The sequence below is a fragment of the Muscardinus avellanarius genome (genome assembly GCF_963383645.1).
Source record: "Muscardinus avellanarius genome assembly, chromosome: 16".
NCBI lineage: Eukaryota > Metazoa > Chordata > Mammalia > Rodentia > Gliridae > Muscardinus > Muscardinus avellanarius.
The window spans coordinates 31,343,348-31,359,113 of NC_137802.1; the positions used below are offsets into that span (position 1 = coordinate 31,343,348).

General features: G+C 41.2%; 1 protein-coding gene across 1 annotated transcript in view; it reads right to left on the minus strand.

The window, feature by feature from the left end:
* Positions 1-15,509, minus strand: part of RFFL (ring finger and FYVE like domain containing E3 ubiquitin protein ligase) — a gene marked incomplete at both ends in the record, with an annotated part of 85,230 nt that extends 69,721 nt beyond the window's left edge. The window contains one exon of the mRNA XM_080712313.1: positions 15,485-15,509. The remainder of the gene's footprint in view (positions 1-15,484) is intronic.
* Positions 15,510-15,766: the final 257 nt, after the last annotated feature.

Here is a 15,766-nt window from a genome sequence, read left to right on the forward strand (position 1 = left end):
AACTATTTGATGGGTATAATTTTCTACACTGAACCATTTCTTAGTTTTCTTATAATACAGACAAAGGGCAGAGAAAAGGCCCCTGTCATTAACTCCATCACCTAAACAACTCTAATGAGGTCACTCACAGGCTCATGTCCAATTACTTACCTGCACCTGTTACCCTCCTCTCGGAACAAGATTCTGTAATTCAACTTGGATGATTTCCTGAATTCATAATCCTTCCTGACTACGTTCGTCTGGATTCTTCTCTCCTTCACGTACATGCCCTGCTCCAATATGTCAAACTTCTTAAACATTCACCCTGATTTTCACTAAAATGCCAAAGAACTGAGTTACCTTGTTCACATCCCCAAGTCTAGGGGGCCTCTGTGGACGTGTGTTTCATTGGGAAGGATGATACTCAGCCAAGTAGATAAGGTTACCTGTTCGCCTATAGTTCATCTTCAGACTGGCTTCTGTAGGCTATGGAAATAAAAGGATAAGACTACAGAGTCTGAATGTCCCATCGAGGTAATCAAAGTAATGGGAGAGAGAGAGAGAGAGAGAAGCAGCTTTAAAAGAGACTGCACTGTACATTTCGATAGCACTTAAGAAAACACTCCATCTGACTAAGCAGCTGATGAGTAGACGAATACCCAAAGGACTCTACGCTCTCCAAAGACATTGTGCTCACTGTTCCCACTTCCCCCAAGGTTCTGCAAGAGATCATATCTGAAAAACTGACTTGCATTATTTATTGTAAAATGGATGGACATTTCCTAACATCCAGAATTCTGCCGATTCACTTGCAAATATGGCTACACAACCTTATTTCAACCCAAATCCATGTAACACGAACTTAAAACTTAATTTTCTTCAGGTTTTTCAAAGGTAGGGGAGGTAGGGATGGGGCGAGAGGTTGATCACTGGGTACTAAGTTAGAGTTAGATAGGAATAAGTCTCTGGTATGTTACTGCATAGTAAGGTGATGGCAGGTAATAAGAATACACTTTATTTTACCGTCTTTTTTCTTTTTGACAGTACTAGGGATTGAACCCTGAACTTTATATATGCCTGGCAAGCTATATAATACTGAACTACACTCCCAAATCCCCCCCCCCTTTTTTTTTTGCAGTAATGAGGATGGAATCCACGGGCATTCTACCTCCGAGCTACACCTCCAGCCTTAATTTTTATTCTTTATTTTGAAAGAGGGTCTCACTGAGTTGCAAAGGGCCTCACTAAGTAGCTGAGGCTGTTCACGAACCGCGATCCTCCTGTCTCAGTCTCCCAAATGCTGGGATTACAAGCGTGCGCCACCACGCTCGGCTCCAATCCTTTTTAAATTTTAAGACAGGGTCTTGCTAAGTTGCCTAGGATAGCCTTGAATTTGTTATCCCCCTAACTCAGTCTCCCAAGTAAATGGGGCTACAGACATATGCCACCATACCCACTCTACTATGTATTTTAAAAAGCCAGAAGAAAATGGCATGCACCATTTCTGATATTACACTATGGTTATATATGATGTGACCAGTACAGGAAACTGTGTGGAGGTTACATGGGAACTCTATGCTATTTTTGCAACTTTCTATGAATCTATAATTACTTTAAAATAAAAATCCCAATACTTGGGAGACTCAGACAGGAGGATCACCAGTTCAAGGCCAACCCAGGCAACGTTGTAAGACTATTTCAAAATAAAAAGGGCAGGCCGGGCATGGTGGTGGACGCTTGTAATCCCCGTGCTTGGGAGGCTGAGACAGGAGGATCACACAGGTTCGAAACCAGCCTCAGCTACTTAGTGAGGCTCTCAGCAACTTAGACCCTGTTTCCAAATAAAATATGAAATGGGTCTGGGAGTATAGCCCAGAGGTAGAAAGCCTCTGGGTTTCCACCCCCAGTACCACAAAGAATAAAATAAAATAAAATAATAAAAAGGGCTAGCTGGGCGTGGTGGTGCACACTTGTAATCCCCGTGCTTGGGAGGCGAGACGGGAGGATCACGCAGGTTTGAAGGTCAGCCGCTCTGGCTTAAGAGACCCTGTTTCCAAATTAAAAAAACCTAAAAATAGGTCTGGGAGTGTAACCCCGAGGTAGAAGGGTTTCCAGGAACCCCAGTACCACCAAAAAAATAATAATTAATTAATTAATTAATTAAAAAATAAAAAAGGGCTAGAGGTATGGCTCAGAAGTATCATGCCCCTGAGTTTAATCACCAGTACCAAAAAGAAAGAAATTAAAACTTGCGACCACACACACCTGCCTGTACATAAACACTCACTATGGCTTTATTTACAATAGTCTCAAATCAGTAACAACTAAAATGCCCTTCGATGAGTGAATGGTTAGCCAGTGGTGGTATAGCCACACCCTGGATTACTACTCAGCAAGAAAAGGAGGGAACCACCACTATGCAAAGTTCAGATGGAGGATGTCATCCTAAATAAAAATATCAATCTTCCTAGCTTGCACAAAACCCTGATTTCAACCCCCAGTAGTCATGTAAAAATAAATGCCAATCTCAAAAAGTTACATACTCTTATGAATCCATGTCCATAACATTTTAAAATGACAAAATTATAGAGATTCAGAACAGATTACTGGTTACCAAGAATTAAGGATAATAAGGGAAAGAGGATCTTAATCGTAGTGGTGCTTACACTAATCAACACATGAGAAAATGGTGCAGAACTACACACACACAAAGTACTAGGTCAGTCTCCTGTTTCTTTCTTTTTTTTTTTTTTAATTTAGAAACAGGGTCTCACTAAATTGCTGAGAGCCTCACTAAGTAGCTGAGGCTGGCTTCGAACCTGTGCGATCCTCCTATCTCAGCCTCCCAAGATCGGGGATTACAAGTGTGCACCACCACACCCGGCTTCAGTCTCCTTTTTTCTGATATTACACTATGATCCTGGTTTGCAGCTAGCCTCAGCTATTTAGTGAGGCCCTTTGCAACTCAGCGAGACCCTGTTTCCAAATAAAGAATAAAAATAGGGTTGAGGGTATAGCTCGTAGGTAGAAAGCTCCTGGGTTCCATCCCCAATACTGCCAAAAAAAAAAAAAAAAATGCAATTATTCTGTCAACTGTCCAGCAACTATGGAAAACTACAAAAGGTAAAAAGCTTATAAAGCACACATGGTTTATTTCTGCAGTCACTGCTATTCTAGGAGTGAAAAAGATTCCTTAAGCGCAGATCAGTTGCAGGCCCAACTATTTGAAATATATTCAGATATTACTGGTGCCCTATCCCGCCTGGCACTTTTAACTGAGCTATCCTAACGCCATAAGCAATGGGCCAGAAGCTGCAGCAGAGTGGCCTCTAACTGCTATTGCAACTCAGCAAGCAGTCAAAAGGGCCCTGCTTGCTTGATATCAGAAATATGTGAAAACCAGAGCAGTTAGACAAGTAAGTTGTGGAAGACATGGTTAGAATTAAGGTACCTCAGCCAGGCATGGTGGCACATGCCTGTAATTCCAGTACTCAGGAAACAGAGGAGGATTGTAGGTTCAAGAACAACCTCATCAAGGACTGAAAATGATTAACCAAGAGCGACCCTGTTTCAAAATAAAACTAAAACAGGGTTGGGAGTGTAGCTCAGAGGTAGAATCCTGAGTTCAATCTCCAGTACCACCAAAAAAAAAAAAAAAAAGGAATTAAGGTACCTCACATGGGACACCCTTCTTACTGTAAATAGTTTTACTTTAAAAAGTCATTCGTAATCCCAGTACTAGGGAGGCTGAGACGGGAGAATTGCAGGTTTGTGGCCAGCCTCAGCTACTTAGTGAGGCCCTCTGCAACACAGTGAGACCTTGATTCAAAATAAAGAATAAAAATTGGGCTGGAGTCTGGTTTAGTGGCACATGACTGTAATCCCATTACTTGGGAGGCTAAAACAGGAGGCTCACTCAGGTTTGAAGCCAGCCTCAGCTACTCAGTGAGACCCTGTCTTCAAATAAAATAAAAATAGTTCTGGGAGTGTAACACAGAGGTAGAAAGCCCCTGGGTTCCATCCCTAGTACCACATACACACACACACACACACACACACACACACACACACACACAAAAAAAAAAAAAAAAAAAAACAGGGCTAGAGGTATAGCTTGGAGGTAGAATGCCCATGGGTTTCATCCCCAGTACCGCAAAAAAAATAAATAAAATAAATAAAAAATAAAAATAAAAAGTCAATAGCAAGAAATCACTGCCAATTTCAATGTTGTGAAGTTTTATGACCCAGGTTTTCTTCTAAAAGTTTATAGTCTTAAGATTTACATTTAGGTCTTTTATCCATTTTGAGTTAATATTTGTATATGGTGTTAAGTAAGAGTCCAATTTTATTATTTTTCATGTAATTATTATTTTTCAACAATATTTAGTGAAAAGATTATTATTTCCTTCACTAAATGTTCTTGGAAACCTTGTCAAAAATAACTTGACCATATATGGAAGAACTTATTTCTAGGCTTTTTATTTTACTCCACTGGTTTATATATCTGTCTTTATAGGAGTACTACAGTTTCAATTATTGTAGCTTTATAAGGTTTGAAATCAGAAAATGTACATCTTCTAGCTTTGTTCTTTTTCGGGATTGTTTTGGGTATTTAGAGTTCATATTTCTTGTTAGGATAGATTTTTTTCTAAATAAATAAATAAATAAATAAATAAATATATGATAGTTTCACCTTAAAAAAAAAAGAAAAAATATCCTCTGGTAAGAAAGAAAGCAAAAAGAAATACTGAAATGTTATCTCTGAGTGATCAAAAGTTTGATATTAGACAAATGAATCTGTTATGTGAGATTATCATTGTTACTTTTGGATAAATTGCTATAATATTAGATGTCAACCACTAAGCCAAGCATGGGAAGGAGGGATGGGGAGGGAATGGGGTGTCTGCAAACCATGATCTCCCTTTCTCAGCCTCCCAAATGCTGGGATTACAAGTGAGTGCCACCTTGTCCAGCTCTAAACTGGACAAGGAATGGGGCCTATTCAGAAAGACACACTCTAATCATTCTAGATGAGCTGATGCAGAGCGGCAGCTGCAGCCTAGTGACTGAAAGTCTCATTTACAGTTGGTCTTGGGTTTCAATGCTGTGTGGCCTTAGGCCTACTCTTTAACGTCCTTGTGTGGCATTTTTGCATCTGTGGAACATAAATAACTGTACCCTACACACCTCATAGGATTGTTTGAGGATTAAATTGATTACCAGCACATTTCCTGTGTGTCAGGAATATCCCTGGCACACTGCACACAGTAACTGTTAGTACTGTTTTCGGGTTTGGGGGTTTTTTGTTGTTGTTGTTGTTTTCTTTGGTTTGGTTTGTTTTGTTTTTGCAGTGCTCTAGATCAAACCCACAGGGCCTTGCACATGCAGGGCAAGCACTCCATCCCTGAGCTACAGCCCCAGCCCAATGTGTTACTATTTTTTATACAGGTAAAAGATGGTAAAGCCATGGTGGTGCACGCTTGTAATCCCAGCATTTGGGAGGCTGAGACAGGAGGATTGCGGACAGCCTCAGCTACTTAGTGAGGCCCTTTGCAACTCAGTGAGACCCTGCTTCAAAAAAAGAATAAAAAGATAGGCTGGGAGTGTAGCTCAGAGGTAGAATGCCCCTGGTTTCAATCCCCAATCCCCAGTACCACACACACACACACACACACACACACACACACAAAAGATGGTACAAAAAGAAATATCCCATAGCAATAGAAATGCCAGTGTTTGATCAGTCTTATGCAAAATTCTCTTACTTTTAGACAAGAATATGCCTCTTCCTAACATCTCCTGAAGCATGCATAGAATTTCATTCAGAAAAAAAATATCATCTTACACATGGAATGCATAAAATATCCTACTAGGCATGCCCAGTGATTTCTTTTTTTTTTTTTTTTTGCGGGTCTGGAGATGGAACCCAGGGGCATTTGACCTCCGAGATACACCCCCTGCCCTATTTTTTATTCTTTATTTTGAAACCGGGTCTCACTGAGTTGCTGAGGGCCTCACTGAGTAGCTGAGGCTGTCTGCAAACCCTGATCCTCCAGATCTCAGCCTATGCCCAGTGATTTCTAAGCTCCTGTAGTTAACATATGATTTCAATAGAAAAGGGAACTGTTTGTAAAGACAGTTTTATAATATTCACTATCAAATGAAATATTCAAAGTAGAAATTCAAGACTTCATGTAGCAGGCATAGAAACCTTCAAAAACATCTGTACCCTCACTCATACGCCCCGCACCTTTCCTAGCCCTAGTTATAATAACCAAAGCCCTCTGTAGGCTGCACCCATCCTGAAAACATGCTAGCCTACTAACTAAACACTGGTAGCAAAGAAAGACCCAAGGGGTCCACAACAGTCTCTCCCCTCCTTAGTTTGGAGGGGGTCTGTTTTAGATGCTTAAAGATGTGTGACTAATCCTAGACATACGCAGTACCTTTCTCCTCTTTCACTTTCTCACCTATTCAGGGAACAACCATAGACATTTTTGCTAACAGAAACAAAAGCATGAAGCAATTCTTGTCCAAAGGCCCCAGGATAGCCAAGAGTTTAGACAGCTGCGTCAGGAGCCACAGAAGCTGCCTTTTTTAGCCAGCACTGCTTCTTGACAATTGAAACCTTTTTCAGTGCAAAGTCCAGACACAGGAAGCAGTGTTCCCTGCAAACCTCTTAACAGTTTCATTATTATTTAACTACCAAAATAAAGCTCCAATTAATCTATCAAGTTTGACAGTTCATCCAAGTAAGAGATCAAACCAGAACGCATGGAGAGATTCTTTCCCCAGCCCCAAATCAACACGAATTTTGACATTACAGTCGTACAAATTAATAATGCTGCTTCCCAGACTACTTACAGAGGCCAGGCGTGGTGGTGCACACTTGTAATCCCATTTGGGAGACCGAGACAGGAGGATCCTGGTTGTGGCCAGCCTCAGTTACAACTTAGTGAGGCCCTTTGCAACTCAGTGAGCCCCTGTTTCAAAATAAAGAATAAAAAAATAGGGCTGGGGGTGTAGCTCGGAGGTAGAATGCCCCTGGGTTCCATCCCCGGTACCATACACACAAAAAAATAGAGCAAACAGAAGCTAAAGTTACTCAAAGAAACTACATGCCCCAAAATTTGATTTTCTGTCTCCTACTTTTAAGGTTTTTTTATGGTACTAGAGGTTAAACCCAGAGGCATTATACCTCTAAGTTACATTCCCCCGCACCTAATTTTTTTTTTGTCTGTGTGGTACTTGGGATTGAACCCAGGGGCATTCTACCTCTGAGCTGCACCCACAGCCCAATTTTTTATTCTTTATTTTGAAACTGGGTCTCACTGAGTTGCAAAGGGCCTCATTATTTAGCTGAGGCTATCCACGAACCGGAATCCTCCTATCTCAGCCTCCCAAATGCTGGGATGACAAGCCTGTGTCACCACGCCCAGCCCTTTAGTGTTTTTTTGTGTTTTGTTTGTTTGTTTGTTTGGTACTAGGGGTGGAACCCAGGGGCTTTCTACCACTGATCTATACTCTCAGACCTATTTTTTATTTTATTTGAAAACAGGGTCTCACTAAATTGCTGAGAGCCTCATTAAGTAGCTGAAGCTGGCTTCGAACCTGTGTTATCTATCCTCTTGTCTCAGCCTCCCAAATACTGGGATTACAAACCTGAGTCACCACCTTTTAGTTTATTTTGAAACAAGGTCTCACTAAATTGCTAAAACTGGCCTCAAGTCTTCAATCCTCCACCTCAACCTCCCAAGTACTGGGATTACCTGCATGTGTCACCCATTCCCTCCCCCAGCTCTTTTAGTACTTTTATTAAGCACTAAATTTTATTAAGTTACAGGCTCAGAGGTTGCAAACCCCTTTCAAGTATTAGTCAAAAGAGCTGAATGTGCCTCCTAATACAGGCACAAACTGAAGGTATGGTCCCCCACCTAATCTCCATGAGTATTAAAATTATGGCTCTGACCTTGTAAATCAGTAGGTGATGGAACTTCTATCCCAGGTAGGAATGGGAGTGACACTCAGAAACCAAGACCCTGTTTCGGAATTTTAAAAAATTTAAAGCCGACGTGGTGGCGCACGCTTGTAACCCCAGCATTTGGGAGGCTGAGACAAGAGGATCACAGTTCAAGGAGAGCCTCAGCTACTTAGTGAGGTCCTTTGCAACTCTGTGAGACTCTGTTTCAAAATAAAGAATAAAAAAAATAGGGCTGGTGTAGCTCAGAGGTAGAATGCCTCTGGGTTCCATCCCCTGCAATAAATAAATAAATAAATAAAATTTAAAAAGCACTAGAGCAGAGCTCAGAGGTAGAATATTCCTGGGTTCATTCCCCAGTACCACACACAAAAAAAAAGATTTTATCAAGTAAATGCAATTTAGTAATCTAATGAAGATCATCTGGAAGAGAAACTGCAGAACTGTTATATTATGTCCCCCTAATGGGGGTAAGGGGGGCTAGTCACTATTCCTCAAGCTGCTGGTTTACAATTGCGTCAATGGTCCAGAGTTGAGGAAAGTGAACTAGGTCTTTGGGAGTAAGGATGATGACAGTCGTCCTGAAGGCTCAGTCCAACCACAAGGCCAAAGGTGGAACAGGAAGTGCCCTTTGTCAAGCCCTGGGGGAATATTTCTGACACCTTCTCCCCACCCACTCAATAAACATTGACCAAGGTATACTTTAGACCATATAGATTATGTAAATCTTCCATTGGTATATGATACAATGACCAAGAATAGTACCTGAACCTAGTCTCGTTCAGAGACAGAATGCCCGATTTTAATCTCTAATACTAAAAAAAAAAAAAAAGATAGTTACAACCAGTGTTTGTCTATGAGTCATGCAATCATACAATGCACACAACAAAGGGGAAAGTACATAATGCTCTAATGTTCACTGTTAGCCACTAAGATTTAAAAGGCGGCCGGGCGTGGTGGCGCACGCTTGTAATCCCCGCCTGAGACAGGAGGATTGCACGAGTTCAAAGCCAGTCTCAGCTACTTAGTGAGACCCTGTTTCCAAATAAAATATAAAAAGGTCTGGGTGTATAGCCCGGAGGCAGAAAGCCTCTGGTCACCCCCAGTACCACCAAAAAAAAAAAAAAAAAAAAAAAAAGGCAGCCGGGTGAGCATGGCAGGTGTGGTGGTGCACGATTGTAATCCTGCATTATTTGGGAGGCTGAGACTGGAGTATCCCGGGTTCAAAGATAGCTTCAGCTGTCAGTATCAGTGAGGCCCTCCACAACTCAGTGAAATCCTGTTTCAAAATAAAGAATAAAAAAATAGGGCTGGGGGTGAAGCTCAGAGGTAGAATGCCCCTGGGTTCCATCCTCCCAAAAAAAAAAAGAAAAAGAAATAAAAAGAAAACAGGGCTGAGGATGTAGCTCATAGGTAAGCATCCCTGGATTCAATCCCCAGTACCACTAAAAATAAGTAAATAAATAAAAAGGGTTGGGGATGTAGCTCAACAATACAACGCCCCTAGATTGAATCCCAGACACACACACACACACACACACACACACACACACACACACACACACACACACGGAATAAAAAAAAAAAAGGTGGCCAGCTGAGCGTGGTGGCACACACTTGTGTAATTCCAGCATTTGCGAGGCTGAGACCAGAGGATGCCGGTACATGGCCAGCCTCAGCTACTTAGTGAGGCCCTTTACAACAGTGAGACTCTGTTTCAAAATAAAGAATAAAAAAATAGGGGCCAGGCATGGTGGCACATGCTTGAAATCCCAGCATTCAGGAGGTGGAGACTGGAGGATGGTTCACAGACAGCCTCAACTACTTAGTAAGGCCCTTCACAACTCTGTGAGACCCTGTTTCAAAAACAGAAAAGAAGGCCGGGCGTGGTGGCGCACGCTTGTAATCCCCGCGCTTGGGAGGCTGAGACAGGAGGATCACGCAGGTTCGAAGCCAGCCTCAGCTACTTAGTGAGGCTCTCAGCAACTTAGTGAGACCCTGTTTCCAAATAAAGTATAAAATGGGTCTGGGAGTATAGCCCGGAGGTAGAAAGCCTCTGGGTTCCACCCCAGTATCACAAAAAAAAAAAAAAAAAAAGAAAAGAAACAGAAAAGATGCCCACAGCAGCTTGTAATCCCTGAGCCTGGGAGGCGGAGATAGGAGGATCATGCATGTTCAAAGCCAGCCACACTGGCTTAAGAGACCCTGTTTTCAATTTTTTTTTAAAAAGCACAAAAATAGGACTGGGAGTGTAGCCTGGAAGTAAAAGGGTTTCCAGGAACCCCAGTACCACCAAAAACAGAAAAAACTAAAAAAATGGGTTGGGGGTGTAGCTCGGAAGTACAATGCCCCTGGGTTCCATCCCTAGTACTGCAAAAAAAAAAAAAAACAGGACTGCAGGTGTAGCTCGGAAGTAGAATGCCCCTGGGTTTCATCCCTAGTACCACCACCAAAAAAAAAAAAAAAAAAGAGGTGGCACCTAATTCCAGGTAAACATTCACCACCTATTCTCAAAAAGAAAGCATAAATATTACTTTTTTTTTTTTTTTTTTTGCGGTAGTAGGGGTGTAATCCAGGGGCATTCTACCTCCGAGCCCTATTTTTATTTTAATTCTTTATTTTGAAACAGAGTCTGAATTGCAAAGGGCCTCACTAAGTATTAGCTGAGGCTGGCCACAAATTTGTGATCCTTCAGTCTCAGTCTCCCAAATGCTGGGATTATATGCATGCCCCACCAAGCTCAGCCTACTCTGTATCTTTATGCACCCCCAACCCCCTCTCCTAGTGGCTGGCAAAACTCATCTGTGAGCCCTTCTCCCAGCTTCTATTCCTATTCTTAGCTAAGAATAAACTTTCCTTCCTTGCTATACCCCCAGACCGATTTTTTTATTCTTTATTTTCAAACAGAGTCTCACTAAGTTGCTAGGGCCTAAGTAGCTGAGGCTGGCTGCAAACCAGAGGTCGTCCTATCTCAAGCATATGCCACCATGCCCAGCTAGGATAAAATATATTGAGTCAAGTACCACTAAATCTGTGTACTTGTGATCAGTATCAAGACTGGCAAGATTTTTTTTTTTTTTTTCAGTACTGGGGTGGAAACCAGAGGTATTCAGCCTTCAAGCTACACCCCTACCCCTACTTTTATTCTTTATTTTGAAATAGGGTCTCACTGAGTTGCAAAGTCTCATTAAGTAGTAGCTGAGGCTGGCCGTGATCCTATGATCCTCCTGTCTCAGGGTCCCAAGTGCTGGGATTACAAGCATGTGTCAGCCCCACCCCCACCCCAGCAACTGGCAAGATTTTGCAAAGCAAATGAAGAGTAGAACAAGAGGGGAAGGTTGAATAAGTAGATACTGCATTTGTGTGTGTGTGTGTGTGTGTGTGTGTGTGTGTGTGTGTATGTGTGTGTGTGTGTGTGTGTGTTTGTGTGTGGTACTGGGGATGGAACCCAGAGGCAGTCTACCCTCAAGTTATACACCCCCACCCCCACCCGATTTTCTTTCTTATTTTGAAACAGGGTCTCACTAAGCACTGAGGGCCTCCCTACACTGTCAAGGCTGGCTTTGAACCTGCGATCCTCCTGTCTCAGCCTCTCAAGGACAGGGATTACAAGTGAGCACCACCACACACAGCTTCTCCATTTACTTAAGATTTTTTTTTTCTTTCACATTTTTAACAGGGATTACAAAGTGTGCACCACCACATGTGGCTTCTCATTTACTTAAGAAAAGATTTTTTTCCTTTCACATTTTTAACATAATCCTGCAGTTGCAAATAAACAATAGTGCTGATTACTTACTAATGAATTGCATTTAACTAGTAGAAGCCAGCCCTAGGAGAAGCCTCTAATTGGCCTAACTTCCAGCTCAGTTTTGGGATGACTAGGCAGTATTTCTTTATAGGATGTAGAGTTAAAATGTTTCAGCAAATCATACTAGTTCAAATGGGGAGAGGGAGGTCTTCCCCTACTCTTAGCCTGAAGGTTTAAAAAAAAAAATGGCTGTCACAGAGGACCTGATCACTCCACAACCCAGAGATTTAAAAAAAAAAAAAAATATATATATATATATATATATATATATATATATATATATATATCTTTAGATGCTATTCTATAATAGCCATGTGAACATTAAACTAGGAGATGAAGATTTAACAGACGTGTAGGTCTGGAGAGGAGCAGCTTTTAAATAAAAAGTCAGCAACATCAGCTCAACAAAATAAAAAATTCACACGTATTCAAATTCAGCACATAAAGAATAGCAGCTGAAAAAAAAAAGCTGCTGAGAGAGCAGGAAGGTTTTTCTGTATCTTTTTATAGGACAGGTCAATGTAGAAATTACCAGACCAAGGTCACTTCTCATTTAAAAAAAAAAAAAAAAGAGTAACCTTCAGAGATTAAAAAAAAAAAAAAAAAAAAAAACCTGTGTAGGTCATAGCCATGAAATCAGGAGCCTGGCTGAGAATCCCTCTAAAAATCCCACAGGAATTAAGTGGAGATTAGAGTAATTAAATGTAAAGTCTCCTTGAGAGAAAGTTCAGTTGTCAAAGACTAATGCTATTTTTGTGAAAGAGATAGAAAATTATGAAAGGATTTACCCGGTATCACAGCTTTTCTGCTTTCCCATCAGGTTTGCAAAGGCTACATGATCTACAAAGAACAGACCAACCATTTGGGGAGGGAATTAAATAAAACAGCTTATCACCGAAGGCCACTCCATTCTCCGGTCTTTGCAAAAGTTCACTTACTCGTGTAGTTGCAATATACTTAGGAGTTTCCAAAAATTACACTTATTTCCTCAAAAGAGATGTAGGAAAAAATATAGTCACGGGGTAAAAGGCCAAACATTGTCTCTTCTGAATGCTTAAACAGCCAATTATCTGGCTTAATACATTAATTCTATAGAGAGAAAGAGACTATTACAGGAAAGTTGAATAAGACATCTTTAAAAATGTACCCTGGGGCCTAAGTCCATTCAACTGACAGTAAAATCACCCCTAAAAAAAGCAGTTTTATGCAACATCTAGTATTTTAATTTTCCAGCTGCCAAAGGAATATATAAAGGAGCAGAAATTAAACTAATTATGTCAGCAGTGCAGTGAACAAAACTTTAATTGTATTACACACTAGACATTTACTGAACAATACAAAGGCCCTAAAGGGTAGAAACTTCTTTAGAATATAAATGATTTCCAATCAATATGACAGAAATTAAGTCTGTTTAGGCAATACACAGATTGATAGTTTAGGTACAAAATTTCAACTGACAGCATAATCCAATATAAAAACATATGAGAAACTAATCTCTAAAATGGTTTTAAAATCACTGCATGATTTACATATATGCTGTATCATTAATTGGTCCTTTAAGCCAGTATTGTACTAATCAGCTTCTTTAACATCCTGCCCACAAAAGTGCCTATTCATTTAGTTGGGAGACAGGTGTTAGCAACCAGCAACCTCTTTTAGCTTCAAGTTCCAGAAGCCCAGCCTGTAATTATTTTGGCATGACTGGCAAGCTGAAAGGAAGGGCAACTTGAAAGAAGGAAAGGGGGATGGGGGAGGGAGAAAAAAAAGAAATGGAGTCAGGTACTACCTGGTAGGGCCACCCTATTAGCCTATTCTAAGCTACTTGGTCAACGTCCCACAGAATTTGGATAACATTATTATTCCTGCAGAGAGTAACTGGGCACATGCCAACTCTTCACCCATTCTGATGATTTTTTTTTGTGTGGTACTAGGGTTCCTGGAAACCCTTCTACCTCCGGGCTATACTCCCAGACACCTATTTTTTATATTTTTATTTGGAAACAGGGTCTCTTAAGCCAGAGAGGCTGGCTTCGAACCTGCACGATCCTCCTATCTCCGCCTCCCACGCACGGAGATTACAAGCATGTGTCGCCACGCCCGGCCATTCTGATGACTTTTAATATTGCTGATTGTCCTATGACTCATTCTTCTTGCCCATATTCTTGATCTTAACATTAGTCCTCACACCTCTGTACACTTTCTAAAAAAGTAGACCAAATAGATATTCCTGGAAAGAGATAAATGGAAGGCTAGATTTGGAAACACGTCTTAAACCTAAAAAATGAAAATCCCATGAGAAAAAGAGGGAGAAGAAACATTGAGTTGCCTACACTGTACAAAGAATATGTTCTTTCTTCTAGTCTGCATGCACATCTCCCCCGTGTAGGCACGTTTGCAGGGGTTGGGGGTACTGGGGATGGATTGAACCCAGGGGCAGTCTACCTGAGATACACTGCCAGCCCTATATATATATATATATATATATTTTTTTTTTTTTTTTTTTTTTTTTGCGGGTCTGGGGATGGAACCCAGAGGTATTCAACCTCCGAGCTACACCCCCTGCCCTAGTTTTTATTCTTTATTTTGAAACTGGGTCTCACTGAGTTGCAGAGGGCCTCACTGAGTAGCTGAGGCTGTCCGCGAACCCCGATCCTCCAGGTTTCAGCCTCCCAAATGCTGGGATTACAAGCGTGCGCCACCACTCCCGGCTCCTATATTATTTCTTATCTTGAAACACCGGTGAGGAGGGCCTCACTAAATTGCCAGAATAGATGGTCATGAACCTGCAATCTTCCTGTCTCAGCCTCTAAAGCACCAGGATTACAGGCATGCTCCAACATGGCCCAGCTCCTTCTCTTTTAATCCATATAACAATCTTACCAGATATTTTCATCTTGCAGATGAAGAAAATAAAGCTCAAAGATGTTCAGTAATCTGCCTAAGGTAACACTGTGAGGAAGTGGGGACCAGAAATCAGAATTAGGTTAGTCTTATCTCCTAAACCCAAATTCAATTCCCTTCCTTACTTAGTGTCTAATTCTACTTTAACTCAGATGCTTCTGGATGGAAGCAATTTTTTTTCTTCCAGGAATTCAACAAAGAACCTGTGACTGCCGGGCATGGTGGCTTTCGCTTCTAATCCCAGCATTCTGAGACCTGAGGATCGCAGTTCACAGACAGCCTCACCCTAGTTAGTGAGGCCCTCTGCTATTCAGTGAGACCCAGTTTCAAAATAAAGAATAAAAAATAGGGCAGGGGGTGTATGTAGCTTGGAGGTCAAATGCCCCTGGGTTCCATCCCCAGACCCGCAAAAAAAAAAAAAAAAAAAAAAACCTGTGACTAAATTTTACTATTTATTAAGCACCACTTTTTTTTTTCCCCAGTACTGGGGATGGAAACCAGGAGCATTCTACCTCCAAACTACACCCTCAGCCCTATTTTTTATTATTTATTTTGAAACAGAGTCTCACTGAGTTTCAGAGGGCCACACTAAATAGCTGAGGCTGTCCTTGAACCGTGATCCTCCTGTCTCAGCCTCCAAAATGCTGGGATTACAAGCTTGCGCCACCACGCCTGGCTCAAGCACCACTTATTTTGAATAAAGGCTTCAACTATGAAAAATGAAACTACTGGCATGTTGGCTTCATTTTAAAATCTTATACAGAATTCCCAGGCATCTTTCCCAGCCCACACAGATCATAACTAGATTCAACTACCTATGCAGACCTCCAGCTGTTTCCACATTATCACTTGTTTGTCCACTCATGAGATAAAGAAAGCTACCTTCACCAAAAACCCTCCCTTGTGACTCCCAATAGATAATACAGCAGAGGGACCTTGCTGTAAAGCAATTTACATAAAAGTTATAAAAGCTCTTTGTTATCAGCCATGACTAGGAAATGGGCTATTCTAGCAAATGAAACATCCTGGAGAGCAATGATGATACTAGTAGAGGGCCTACCAAGTTATAATTTCAGTGTGTACAGTTTCAATTTAAA